Source organism: Procambarus clarkii, chromosome 28, assembly GCF_040958095.1.
Source record: "Procambarus clarkii isolate CNS0578487 chromosome 28, FALCON_Pclarkii_2.0, whole genome shotgun sequence".
NCBI lineage: Eukaryota > Metazoa > Arthropoda > Malacostraca > Decapoda > Cambaridae > Procambarus > Procambarus clarkii.
In genome coordinates, this window is record NC_091177.1 from 10193481 (window position 1) to 10207069 (window position 13589).

Genomic DNA, 13589 nt, shown 5'->3' on the forward strand with positions numbered 1-13589 from the left:
AAAGGTTGAGAGGTGGCGCCCGAGAGCTGAAACTCACTTCCCATAGGTACAGGAAGGTGAGGGCACACACTCAACTACGCCATGGCCACCTATTCACTCCTGACCGGTTGGTTCCTCCTGATCTACCCTCCCATGTCTGCCAGTCAGTAACGTGGCCTCTCACTATCATCATCTGAGTGCTGCTCAACAACTGCTCTCTGTTAGTGGTGGTTGGTGGTAGTCGTGTTCGATGGTTGTTGATGATAGTGGTGATAATGTTAGTAATTGTTATTGTTAGTCCCTGGTGGGGGAGAGGGAGCGTTGCGTAGTGAAACTAGATAACGTGATTACTACTGAAAAGGTCTATAAGGTGATCATGCCTAAATGAGAAAGAGCAAGAGGTTCACCTTGAAGGAAGGAAGGAGAAAGATGACTGGTAGTAATTACGTGGCAGGTATCCACCAGGTATTACATTCACCTGCAGGCCCACCAACCTCATCCAGGTGGCAGTTCCTCATGTGTGAAAGAGAGACGCACTTGGAGTTGATATTGGTTCCGTGCAGGAAGGGTACGCCACGTGATCCCGGTGTAATCCCTGAGCTGTCATTGGTTCGGTGCATGAGGTGTTCAACACGTGACGCGGGGCACCCCCCTCGTACTATTGCTGTGCAAGAAGGCTTTATCACGCAGCTGGCATACTGTAGCTGAGTCCTGCTCGCTAGGGACCTGCAACTTAGATTGCTCCACACAACTGGGGATGTGAGGACGCATATCTAATCGACTAACTTGAAATGTGACGAAGTGGTTGGCGAGACAAAATGACTTCGAGATTGTCTCGAGGCTGAGCTCCAGCCAGTGTTTACACTGCCAACACAATATATATACTTGTGAAGCCTGGTCTTATTATCTTATTACTGTACACTTTACCCATCGACGCTGATTTTCACCACTTCAAAAAATTAGTACATTCCCATTGTTTTTTCATATGTTATAACATTAAAATAATATCCTCGCATATCTAGCGTGCGAATATGACATTAAGTATGGGGTCGGTTGTCCAGATAAGCGAGAGGCAAGGGGTCCGGATAACTGAAGAAGAGTGTCTGAATAAGTGAGTCCGGAATGGCTAGACAATGCAAGATTTTTTACATTTTTGGAAATCACATAAAATACTGAGGAGGAAGTTAATTAAAATGCCGTGGAATTTCAATTTAAGCACCTACTAGGTTTTGAATAGAGTGGATAATTCAGTTTTTTTCGAAAGCCTTTCTTCCGCCTGCTGTAGAGCTCTCCTTCCTAGGTGTGACTTGAGGTGTAGATGGAGAACTTGGCGTCTAAAGTGGCACTTCAGGTACAGAGGATTTACTCTTTTCTCATGGAAGCTCGAGTAGTTCAAAGCCAGTCAAGAAAACAAATAACTAATTAGGAGAAATATCGCAAAAATCTAGAGAGAGAGAGAGAGAGAGAGAGAGAGAGAGAGAGAGAGAGAGAGAGAGAGAGAGAGAGAGAGAGAGAGAGAGAGAGAGAGAGAGAGAGAGCGAGAGAGAGAGAGAGAGAGAGAGAGAGAGAGAGAGAGAGAGAGAGAGAGAGAGAGAGAGAGAGAGAGAGAGAGAGAGAGAGAGAGAGAGAGAGACTTTTCATTTGATATCACTCATCTATGACTACAAGAAAAAAATACCATCTGATCTCATTCATCAATAGCTCTATTTAAAGCGAACCATTTCTACCCAAACATCTACGCTAATATATAGGAGAGAATAGCATGTCCTCCACGGGTGACGGCCGCTCTGTGTACTCTACCTGAGTCAATCGTCTGTACGTAAAAAATCGATATACAATGACCGCTGCTTTCACTGGTTATTTTAATTCTCTCATTTACATGCAAATGATACTCTTGTCAACCATGAATGAAAGAAAGACAATATTAAATGCAGCGTTCCAATTATCACATGTTTAATGTTCGTAAATTCTTTTTTATTTCGTACATGTGCTTATTAATATTGTTCAAATGATTAATATTAATGTTATTGTTTTATAATTGTTTGTTTTTGTTAAGTATTCTTTTAGATTTTCTTTATTGTTGAGTAAATCAAGATTTTTGGTTCATTTAGTAATTATTTGTATTTTCATTACGTTGGTGAAGCATTTTTATTGAGGTATTTTACGAAAATAGGATGTGGGTAATGAACTGTTAGAGACAAAAATTGATCTCCAGTTGACAGGTATTTGTAGGACATCTTTCATTTATACACAGAGATGAAGCGGATGGGTGATGGCCGCTGGATGGACATAAAATGTTTTAAAGATGGACTTCAAAAAGTCAATAAACGTGATCGTCTTTTTATTCCTTGTCTTAGCGTCTAGAATGAAAGCTTTTACAAATGTCTTTTGCTGATGTCACGGTCATATTTGTTGGATATTTAGTAGGAAGTTTAGCTTAACTACGGCTCGTTCTAATAACTAATGATGGTATTCATATTAATCCAGTCGTCAAACTCACTGTTGCTGCATAAAAACACTTTACAAATATTTCAAAACTACTACTTTCAAAATTACTTTCAGATTTAAAATTAAGATATTGCAAAATTACTACTTTTTAACTTTTTTTTTTTAGCAGGGGCTACGCTCTCTTCCTGTTTTCTAATGGCACCTCTCTAAATGCTTCAACAACCCGCTACAAATGAACAATTGCAGAATGAACCAAGATACCTAACCTAACCTATTCTAGGTATAACTACATAAATAATCATATCCAGTAATATGATTTTTTTTTAGAGAAAATACCGTTTTGGGTTTTATTGTATGTTAAAACTGACGAATTCGTCCATGAGGTCAGTCGCAGCTTGGACTTTTCACAGAGGAATCCAATTCCTGGCTAGTACAAGCATTAAATTAGTATATTATATTTGTTTGTTAAGACTAGACAGACAAGGGTTTATTCGGTCCAATTACACTTGCCCCATCCAAACTGCCTCGGGAAACTATCAGTGGTCACGAAGGTAAGGAGAGGACACCAATTTCAAGTGTTTATGATTCCTTCTCACGTAATCAAAGCAAAGTTGCTTCCATTCATAGCTTCATAACGAAAATTTCCTTAGTTAGGAGTTCATTACAAAAAAAAACACTTAAAGGAATCAGTCTTATTTAAACCTCACAAACTAATATATTTTCTTATTCCAACAGAGTTGGTGCTTTTTTTAATAAAAAAAGCTTGAGCATTTTCTTTATTGCACAATAGTATTTGTTTTATCATGACAAAAAATGAACAAAAATGAGAACAAGAAAAAAATAACTTTAACATATGGCAATTCTCGACCATCAAAACTTTTAAAGAGATGACGGTGAAGTACAAAAACACATTAATAATAATAATAATAATAATAATAATAATAATAATAATAATAATAATAATAATAATAATAATAATAATAATAATAATAATAATAATAATAATAATAATAATAACTTACTACTTTGAAAGCACAAGGAAGCGTAGACTGAATATCCACAGTGTTGGGGATAAATTATACAAGAATTATCCCATATTATTTTGTGATCGCTCTCACATGTTAATATAATACTGAGCTTTCTTGGCCGTAACACTCATTGTATATACATATATGTCCCACTAATCACTGGTAATTAAAGTACAATCAAAACAACAAGATTACATTAAGTGTAATTAATAAATCACGTTACCCTCTCCCCGAGCAACTTACAGCACTGGTACAAAATCATAATAATAATTGGATTTGCATCGACCTGTCAGACTGTATTTGTAGTCTAATGAATAGAGGCAATTATCCTAAGTGCTAATGAAAACAAGTTGTTTTATTAAATGAATGATAACAAGACAGCTTCAATTAAATATTATTTATGGAGAGTACAGCTTGTTCTGTCTATATTGGTTTATTATTTTACCTAATTATTACAAATTTAGAAGATAATGTATAACTGTGATTTGTAATATTATTTTTCGTACTGATATGTTATCTAATTGCATAATGTTGTATTATATAATTGTATAATGTATTTTGTAGACAAAGATAACTCGGAATACGCAACTATTTATGAATGAAGACTGTTATCATTATTAATATAAAGTATTATTATATTTAGCAATTTATGTGTTTGTCGTGTAACAACCGTAAAATCTTAAATTATCAACCGTACTATAACGAATGGACCTACACTAACCTTTAGCTGACTGGTTAGTTAGCTAACCTTTCGTTACATGACCCAGAATCATATTTGTCCGAGAAAACGTATAAATCAAATGTCTTTATGCAGTAATTTTTATGCAAATGATGGAGTCACGTTAGTGTGATTAGTCTCTCTATCAGATGTTTTTATTTTTCATAAAATCGTTCCTACTGACCTGAGAAGAGTTGAAGGTTTTTGCTAATGGATATTGTTGAACAATGAGAATTCTAATGCATTTTTTGACCTAATCTTTAAGGTGCCCTTAGTGGACTCTATAACTAGAGCGGTTGCTAGTTTTAATGTTTGAGAGGTTCTGGATCTGATTGTTTGAGAGGTTCAGGGTCTGATCGTGTGAGAGGTTCTGAAATCGGTTACAGTAAGATATTGTAGGTCTTGTAATAATATTATTTTTGTTAGTAGTGATACTGTTGTCATTGTTAACATTATTGTTAGTATTTCTGCTGTTATTTTGTAGTGTTTATATTACTGTTTTAATTGTTCATGTTTTAGTTATTGTTTTTAAAGTAAATTATTATTATTATTTTATTATTATTGAGAAAATCTGTAAGAGACGTGATGAGGATTCGAACCTATGCACTGGGTGTTCCAAGGCACACACGCTAGACGACTAGACCACTACATGGAAACAATATTGCAACCTGGGGTTGCTAGCTTTAATAAAAAAAACGAGGAATCCTTGAGGCTTCCACCAGAGTTTCACACACTCCCCCCCATGCACCCTGGCTCTGTCATCAAGGGAGGTGGAACCTCTGACGCTCCTCTTTCAATACACAGTAAAATGAGTGATGAGTTATCCTCATCACGACTTCTACGGATTTTCTCATTGATGCGATCACTTTCTTGTGATTACTCTCTGTGTATCATTATTGTTATTAATATTATTATCATATTGTTATTATTAACCAGTTTCAGTTTAGCTTCACAACTGAAGACAGGTGCCAGATAATAATGATGTTAATAAGTAATGCTTATTAAATTATCAATAATATTTACAGGAAATAATAACAGTACCATAAACATTAAAAATAATAATAACAGGGGCTTCAGGTGATGAAAGAGACAAGCTACACACACTCAATAGACAACGAAACTAAATATTAGACGGAATCACGAGACGAAGGAAGCCATTGCATCACGTTCCTTGTAATTCTCAGAGACAATTATACTTTCCAACAAGGCACAAAAAGCAGCTCGATGGTAATATAATATAGAATGATATCGTTTAATTTTACCGTTTAATTCTTAGCTTTGCAATTATGGGGATCTTATCTCTTCTTGGGGAGGTGTGTAACTGAGGCAGTGGCAAGGGCGATATGTGTGTATGTGTGTGTACTAGTTGTGCTAGCGGGAATTCAGCTCTGGCTCTTTGGTCCTATCTCTCAATCAACTGATGTACAGATTCCTGAGCCTACTGGCCTCTATCATATCTACAACTGAAACTGTGTATGGAGTCAGCCTCCACCACATCACTGCCTAATGCATTCCATCTGTAAACTACTGTGACACTGAAAAAGTTATTTCTAACGTCTATGTGACTCATTTGGGTACTCAATTTCCAGCTGTGTCCCGTTGTGCGTGTACCACCCGTGTGTGTGTGTGAGTATGTGTATGTTTTCGTATGATAAAGATCTCGTTTTATATTTGTGTTTTTGTTGGATTAAATGGCGGGGTGTTGATATGTTGGATGGGCGGGGGGAGGGGGGGATAGGGGAGGTGGAGGAAGGGTGTTCGGTTGGAGAATTGAAAGGGAAAAGGAGGAGAAAAGAAATGTGAGAGGGGTGCTGGTGAACGCGAAAACAAGAATGAACATTTTGTTTGATGACGCCTTCTCATGTATTCTCATACATACGCACACATACATATATAAGTACGCATGTGTGTATATATATACATATATATATATATATATATATATATATATATATATATATATATATATATATATATATATATATATATATATATATATATATATATATATATATATATATACGGAAAATCCACAGAGAAATGTGAAATCACCTCATTTCATATTTCTCTGTGGATTTTCCGCATAAAATGATCAGTGTTTTGTGATCGTCAATTGCATATATATATATATATATATATATATATATATATATATATATATATATATATATATATATATATATATATATATATATATTATTGGTAGCAGTCTTTCCTGTATGTTTATGTCATGGAATGTGACAAAAGGTGAGATCAGTTATTCTTGCGAGAAGCTTCTCTAATTTCCTTACATCTTCACTTGAGAAGGAAGTTGAACAATTAACTCTCCATAGTTCATTTTAACAGTTTTATTTAACATGACGCAAAGAGTTGCAATTCGGTAACTCTTGTTAACATTGTAAAAGACAGAGTTCGAATGATTACAAAGTGATTGATTGATTGATGGAGATTAAGCCACCCTGAGGTGGCACGGGCACGAGTAGCCCGAAAGATTACAAAGTTGTTGTTATAGATTCAGCTACTCGGAACAAGTTCCAAGTAGCACGGGCTATGGTGAGCCCGTAACTTACCTGGCACAGGAGCATGGCAAGAAGCACGGGCTAATGTTAGCCTCCCATTATAAAGTTTCTTGCTGCATGATAAATATCATGAGATGAGGTGAAGGTGATGAGGTGAAGACGGAGCACTTCATTTATAGGTCAAGTGAATCTTGTCAATCATGCACTGGTTTGCATGATGCCTCGGGCAGTATTTTGTATGTTCCGTCGAGTTCTGAAAGCTGGTCGAGTTGATACATGGTTTGTCTGTGCTTGATACTTATAAATACTTTAGACAGCATCCAAAACGCACTTCTAACTATTATACACGCAAAACATTAATATATATGTGTAGCCATATCTGCACAACTGCGCAAACACATACATCGAGAAACTGGAAAGGTGCAAAGACATGCTACTAAATTGCTTCCGGGAACTGAAAAGCAAGAGCTACGAGGAGAGGCTAGCGGTGCTAAATTTATCAAAGCGGAAAGATAAAAGAAAAAGAAGAGATATGATCACAACTAATAAAATAGTAACAGTAATCGACAAAATTGGCAAGGAAGATATCTTGAAAAATGCAACTTCCAGAACAAGAGGCCATAGCTTTAAGCTAAGGAAACAATGATGCCGAAAAATATTAGAAAATTCTCATTTGCAAACATAGTGGTAGACGGTTGGAACAAGTTAAGTGAGAAGGTGGTGGAGGCCAAAACCGTCAGTAGTTTTAAAGCGTTGTGCGACAAAGAGCACTGGGAAGACGGGACACCACGAGAGCAGCTCTTATCCTTTAACTACACTTAGGTAATTACACACATATATATATATGTAATCACAAAGTAGGATACAAATGAAGAAATTCATACACATGAGAAGTCATCGCAAAGACTTGCCAAGAAAGGTTTTCCTTGTCTCTTTCAGATTTTAGGATTTGAACTAATGGAACCTGGATTCTTTGTTGAGTCTCTTTCGCCAACGATACATTCCAGGAGAAAAGGACTTTTTCCCTGTCGTGTATGACATTTCTTGAGAAACATGTATATGAACACAGACACACGGTTAGAGACCAAATGACACACGCTCGAAGGCCAAGACAGACAGATAGACACACACACACACACAAAAAAAAAAAAAGTTCAGAGGTATGCCACCAGGCTAGTCCCAGAACTAAGAGGCATGAGTTAAGAGGAAAGGCTTAGTGAACTGCATCTCACGTCCCTGGAAGCCAGAAGAGTTCAGGGAGACATGATCACCACATACAAAATTCTCAAGGGAATAGACAAGGAAGACAAGGAAAAATTATTTAACACGGGTGGTAAGCGAACAAAGGGACACAGGTGGAAGCTAAGTACCCAAATGAGCCACAGAGACCTTAGAAAGAACTTTTTTAGTGTCAGAGTAGTTAGTAAATGGAATGCACTAGGAATTGATGTGGTGGAGGCTGACTCCATACACAGTTCCAAATGTAGATAAGATGTAGAGCCTAATAGGCTCAGGAATCTGTACACCAGTTGATTGACAGTTGAGAGGCGGAACCAAAGTGCCAGAGCTCAATCCCCGCAAGCACAACTAGGTGAGTACACAAACACACTTACACACACACATACATACACACATAAACACACATATAAATATGCGTCCGAACTGCAGAGCGGACATCACTTAACAGTGGGGGTCGTAGTCCTAAGGGCCCGGGGCCGAAAGAAATGGGCAGCGTTCCTTTCGCCTGATGCATCTGTTCACCATGCAGTAAATAGGTACCTGGGTGTTATGGACAGCTGCTAAGGGCTGCATCCTGGGTATGTGTGAGTGTGTTATATAGTCGTATATGTAGTAGATATGATTGAGGAAAATAGGTCCGGAATTAGTACAATAGACAACCTACTTTTTGAAAGGCGGAGCCCAGGAGCTAACAGCTCGACCCTGCAGGCACAAATTGTAAATATAAATATTAAATACACTAGAAATGTATTGGGTTCACATAGAAATTCATCCAAACTTGTTTCATCAAATAATGACAAGAGACAAAGCTCACAGAAACAAAAGCAGAGCAGAAATATAGAACAATAATAAAATAAATTGGAAAATAGATGACAACACAAGAAAAGAACAGACTAGAACAGATAAGAAACAGAGAAACGATTCGCAAATTGTATAGCAGCCAAGACTTAGGATCGACAAAACTACAGCATGAGAAAACTGTACATTGACAAGTAACAAGTCAAATTTCCGACATTTCAGATATTTTGAAAACTGCAGGGGAGCTTGGGCAAAACATGACCCATCGCCGTTTTTAGTAATTGGCAAAATTTCGGTATAAAAAGTCGTAATTTGAAAATTAAAATTGATGCAGAGAGTCAGAATTCGAATAAAAAATCACGCCCAGGAGTCAAGTTCCCGACATTTTAAATATTTTGAAAACTGCAAGGGGGTTTGGGCAAAATATGACCCATCGGCTTTTTAAGTAATTGGCATATTTTTGGTATAAAATGTCCTAATTTGAAAATGAAAGTAGGTGCAGAGAGTCAGAATTTGGCTACAAAATCACGCTCAGGAGTCAAATTTCTGACATTTCAGATATTTTGAAAACTGCAGGGGGGTTTGGGCAAAATATGATCCATCGCTGTTTTCAGCAATTGGCATATTTTCGATATAAAAAAGCGTAATTTGAAAATGAAAATGGATGCAGAGAGTCATAATTCGGCTCAATAATCACGCTCAGGAGTCAAATTTTCGATACTTTACATATTTTGAAAATTGCAGGGGGGTTTGGGCAAAATATGACCCATCGTCGTTTTCAGTAATTGGCATATTTTTGGTATAAAAAATCGTAATTTAAAAGTGAAAATAGGTGCAGAGAGTAAAGATTCGGCTCAAAAATCACGCTCAGGAGTCAAATTTCCGATATTTCAGATATTTTGAAAACGGCAGGGGGGTTTGGGCAAAATATGGCCCATCGTCGTTTTCAGTAATTGACATATTTTCGGTAAAAAAAGTCGTAATTTGAAAATGAAAATAGGTGCAGAGAGTCAGAATTCGGCTCAAAAATCACGCTCAGGAGTCAAATTTCTGGAATTTCAGATATTTTGAAAACTGCAGGGGGGTTTGGGCAAAATATGACTCATCGCCGTTTTCAGTAATTGGCATATTATCTGTATAAAAAAGCGTAATTTGAAAATGAAAATAGGTGCAGAGAGTCATAATTCAGCTCAAAAATCATGCTCAGGAGTCAAATTTCCGACGTTTCAGATATTTTGAAAACTGCAGGGGGGTTTGGGCAAAACGCGACCCATCGCTGTTTTCAGTAATTATATATTTTTTGTATGAAAAGTCGTAATTTGAAAATGAAAATAGGTGCAGAGAGTAATAATTCGGCTCAAAAATCACGCTCAGGAGTCAAATTTCCGACATTTCAGATATTCTGCAGGGGGGTTTGGGAAAAACATGACCCATCGTCGTTTTCAGTAATTGGCATATTTTCGGTATAAAAAGTCGTAATTTGAAAATGAAAATAGGTGCGGAGAAACGGAATTCGGCTCAAAAATCACCCTCAAGAGTTAAATTTCCGACATTTCAGATATTTGGAGATCTGCAGGGGTGTTTGGGCAAAACACGACCCATCGCCGTTTTCAGTAATTAGATATTTTTTGTATGAAAAGTCGAAATTTGAAAATGAAAATAGGTGCAGAGATTCATAATTCGGCTCAAAAATCACGCTCAGGAGTGAAAGTTCCGTCATTTCAGATATTTTGAAAACTGCAGGGGAGTTTGGGCAAAATATGACCCATTGCCGTTTTCAGTAATTGGCATATTTTCGGTATAAAAAGTCGTAATATGAAAATGAAAATAGGTGCAGAGAGTCAGACTTCGGCTTAAATATCACGCTCAGGAGTAAAATTTCCTATATTTTAGGTATTTTGAAAACATCTTTGATATTTTGATATTTTGAAATTTTGAAAACTGAACCCCCTAAAGATTGAGAAAAGATGTACACGTTCGTACGTGCTTGCGTAACTGCTTCGTGAATCTAGTCCCTGGTATCTATTTACTGCTAAGTGAACATCTTGAGGTTATCTTGAGATGATTTCGGGGCTTTAGTGTCCCCGCGGCCCGGTCTTCGACCAGGCCTCCACCCCCAGGAAGCAGCCTGTGACAGCTGACTAACACCCAGGCACCTATTTTGCTGCTAGGTAACAGGGGGCATAGAGTGAAAGAAACTCTGCCCATTGTTTCTCGCCGGCGCTCGGGATCGAACCCGGGACCACAGGATCATAAATCCAGCGTGCTGTCCGCTCGGCCGACCGGCTCTCTTAGGCATTAAGATAAAATGGAACGTGCCAACCATTTCTGTACCGCCTGCGAATCAAACTAGAGATCCCTGATTGTGAGTCGATAACGAAGCCAACTGTATTTGTACACATCCTTGTCCTGCTGCAACTCGTTGCCTGTTGGATACATGATTCTCCCACTCTCAAACACACACGTTAATCGTCAGTGTTTCTATTATAAAAGAATGGTGAGGTATTAACTGGCTGGAATCCTTTCACCAGACGTGACTTCAGTTTATACCCTGATCTCATGTGGATGCATTTAAGAGACAATATCATACAAGGAGTTCATATCATAACACTGGTCAAATCATAACAAAGGGTCATGTTATAACAAGAGGTCACGTCATAACAGTAGGTCATGAAACCAGAGCAGACATGATAGACAATGACTGGCCAACATGGAGACCATATGAGACAATGGGTTATATCAAGCAACAACGATCCTGTCCTACAGAGGGTCGCGTTTTCCATGGACCATTGAATACAAAGGGATCTTGCACAACATAACGCCTGTTGAGCCCTAGGTAGCAACCATCAGATCCACTTCCAGAACTGACTTGGGAGCATATCATGGGCCATCCTCTGGAATAGTGTGCTGGAACTACCGTCAACTGGAAACGGCGTCGTCTGCCGGAACATATTTGGGGATGAAAAGCGGCTATTGCGAAGCATCTGGAGGTTGCAGGAACGTATATCGGAAAGTACTTTGATGAGTATTGTGTAAAACAGATGAAAGACGTATTCTGCATATAGATTTATGTGCAAGAACAAATATTCAAATGGAACATCAGTATGCTGTATATTTCTTGTTATTTACCAAGACCGATTGTAATATGTAATAATACAGGTTTATAAAATATATATTTATTCCATGTGAATATTATGTTGAAAATTATATTGAAATTATATTGAAAATAAATGATTTCTTTTGAATATTATATGTACAATAGTCTTCGTGTTGTATAGAGGGCTTCTGTGTCTGTTTGTAGGATATACCATTGGGTTTTGGCTTGAGGTGTTGTGGCAGAGACGAGCGCATCATGGTGCTGGGCGCTGTGGCAGGCGGTGTTGATGTCAGCACCATCACCTGCACTGTGAAATGGTCAGCACTGATTGTGTCAGGCAGACGAAGTGGCTGACATCGCCCACACCAGTTTATTCTCGTACCTCCCCTTCGCCTCCATCATCTCTCTGTCTGTCTCTCTCTCTCTCTCTCTCTCTCTCTCTCTCTCTCTCTCTCTCTCTCTCTCTCTCTCTCTCTCTCTCTCTCTCTCTCTCTCTCTCTCTCTCTCTCTCTCTCTCTCTCTCTCTCTCTCTCTCTCTCTCTCTCTCTCTCACTGCCAGCAACTGGCTGTTAGTAGCTGAGCGCCTTGTGTTGTAGCAGCACTATTCTGGTTGTCCACTCTTTCTCTCGTTGTTCATTCCTGGTTCCTCTGATTTACCTATACAAATACAAACGCACACTAACTAGCACCAATTAAAATAGTGCAATTGCAAAGCTCGAATGGTGTTTGTTCGAGTGTTCAATAGGTGTTGTTTTTCGTTGTGCGGGACATCCTATACAACGTCTCCATATTTATTTCTCAAATATATAGTCAAGAGGAAGCAAAAACATTATGTTGGGAATTCATTTTACTTGAGATACATGTTCTGAGAAGTGGCAAAGTGTTTGTAAGTATGTTAGTCTGTAAGAGTTTTCCCTTCAGCATCTGAAAGGCTGATTTTAAGAAATGTTAAATTTTGTTTTAATTTAACAGACACAAATGCAAATTAGATATTGGATCTTATCATACTAGGAGGAATGTTGTTAACTACGTATGCAACTGACCCTTTTTCTTTATTTCTTAGTGGTTATTGCATTAAACATGTTTAAGGTTGGCATCAACAAGAATATTAAGATTAGCAATGATGAATTTTATCTAGGTTAGATATTTCCTGTTCTTGTTTCCAAGTTGGTACCAAAAATAGATTTTTGGATGCTAAAGCACCTTCTCCTGTTATATTTTGACTGAAGATGCTTAAGACGCGCATCCTCCACCCCAAGATCATAGTACAAATTCTGATTATCACGTATGTTAGTAAGTCTGAATGTGACATATACAACAAATATCCGAGAACGAGTTTTGTATACGATGTAATATTAATCCTTTTTGTTTCTCAAACCTAAATTAATTATATGTCAGGATTTATGCACAGTTTGATCTAAGAAAGGTTAAGTAAGTTGTTTTAGCTGTGTTGATTTAGGTGGTTGAAAAACGTTTATAGTCATAACTTCGAACAATTAGATTGATAAATATATAAAATACAGACTTTTACCGACTGGTTAGTCCACATACTCAACATACACATCATGATGTTTCTGTGACTGGCTAACTTAAGTTGGGAGGAAAAGTTGTAGGTTTTGTACTTTGTAATCTGTCTTATTATTGCTTTGTTGTCATCATCGCCATTGATGTTTAACGCTGCTGATACTGTTGATGTTGATACTGTTGATGTTGATACTGTTGATGTTGCAGTTATTCTGCTGCCACAGGTTACTTGTGCTACT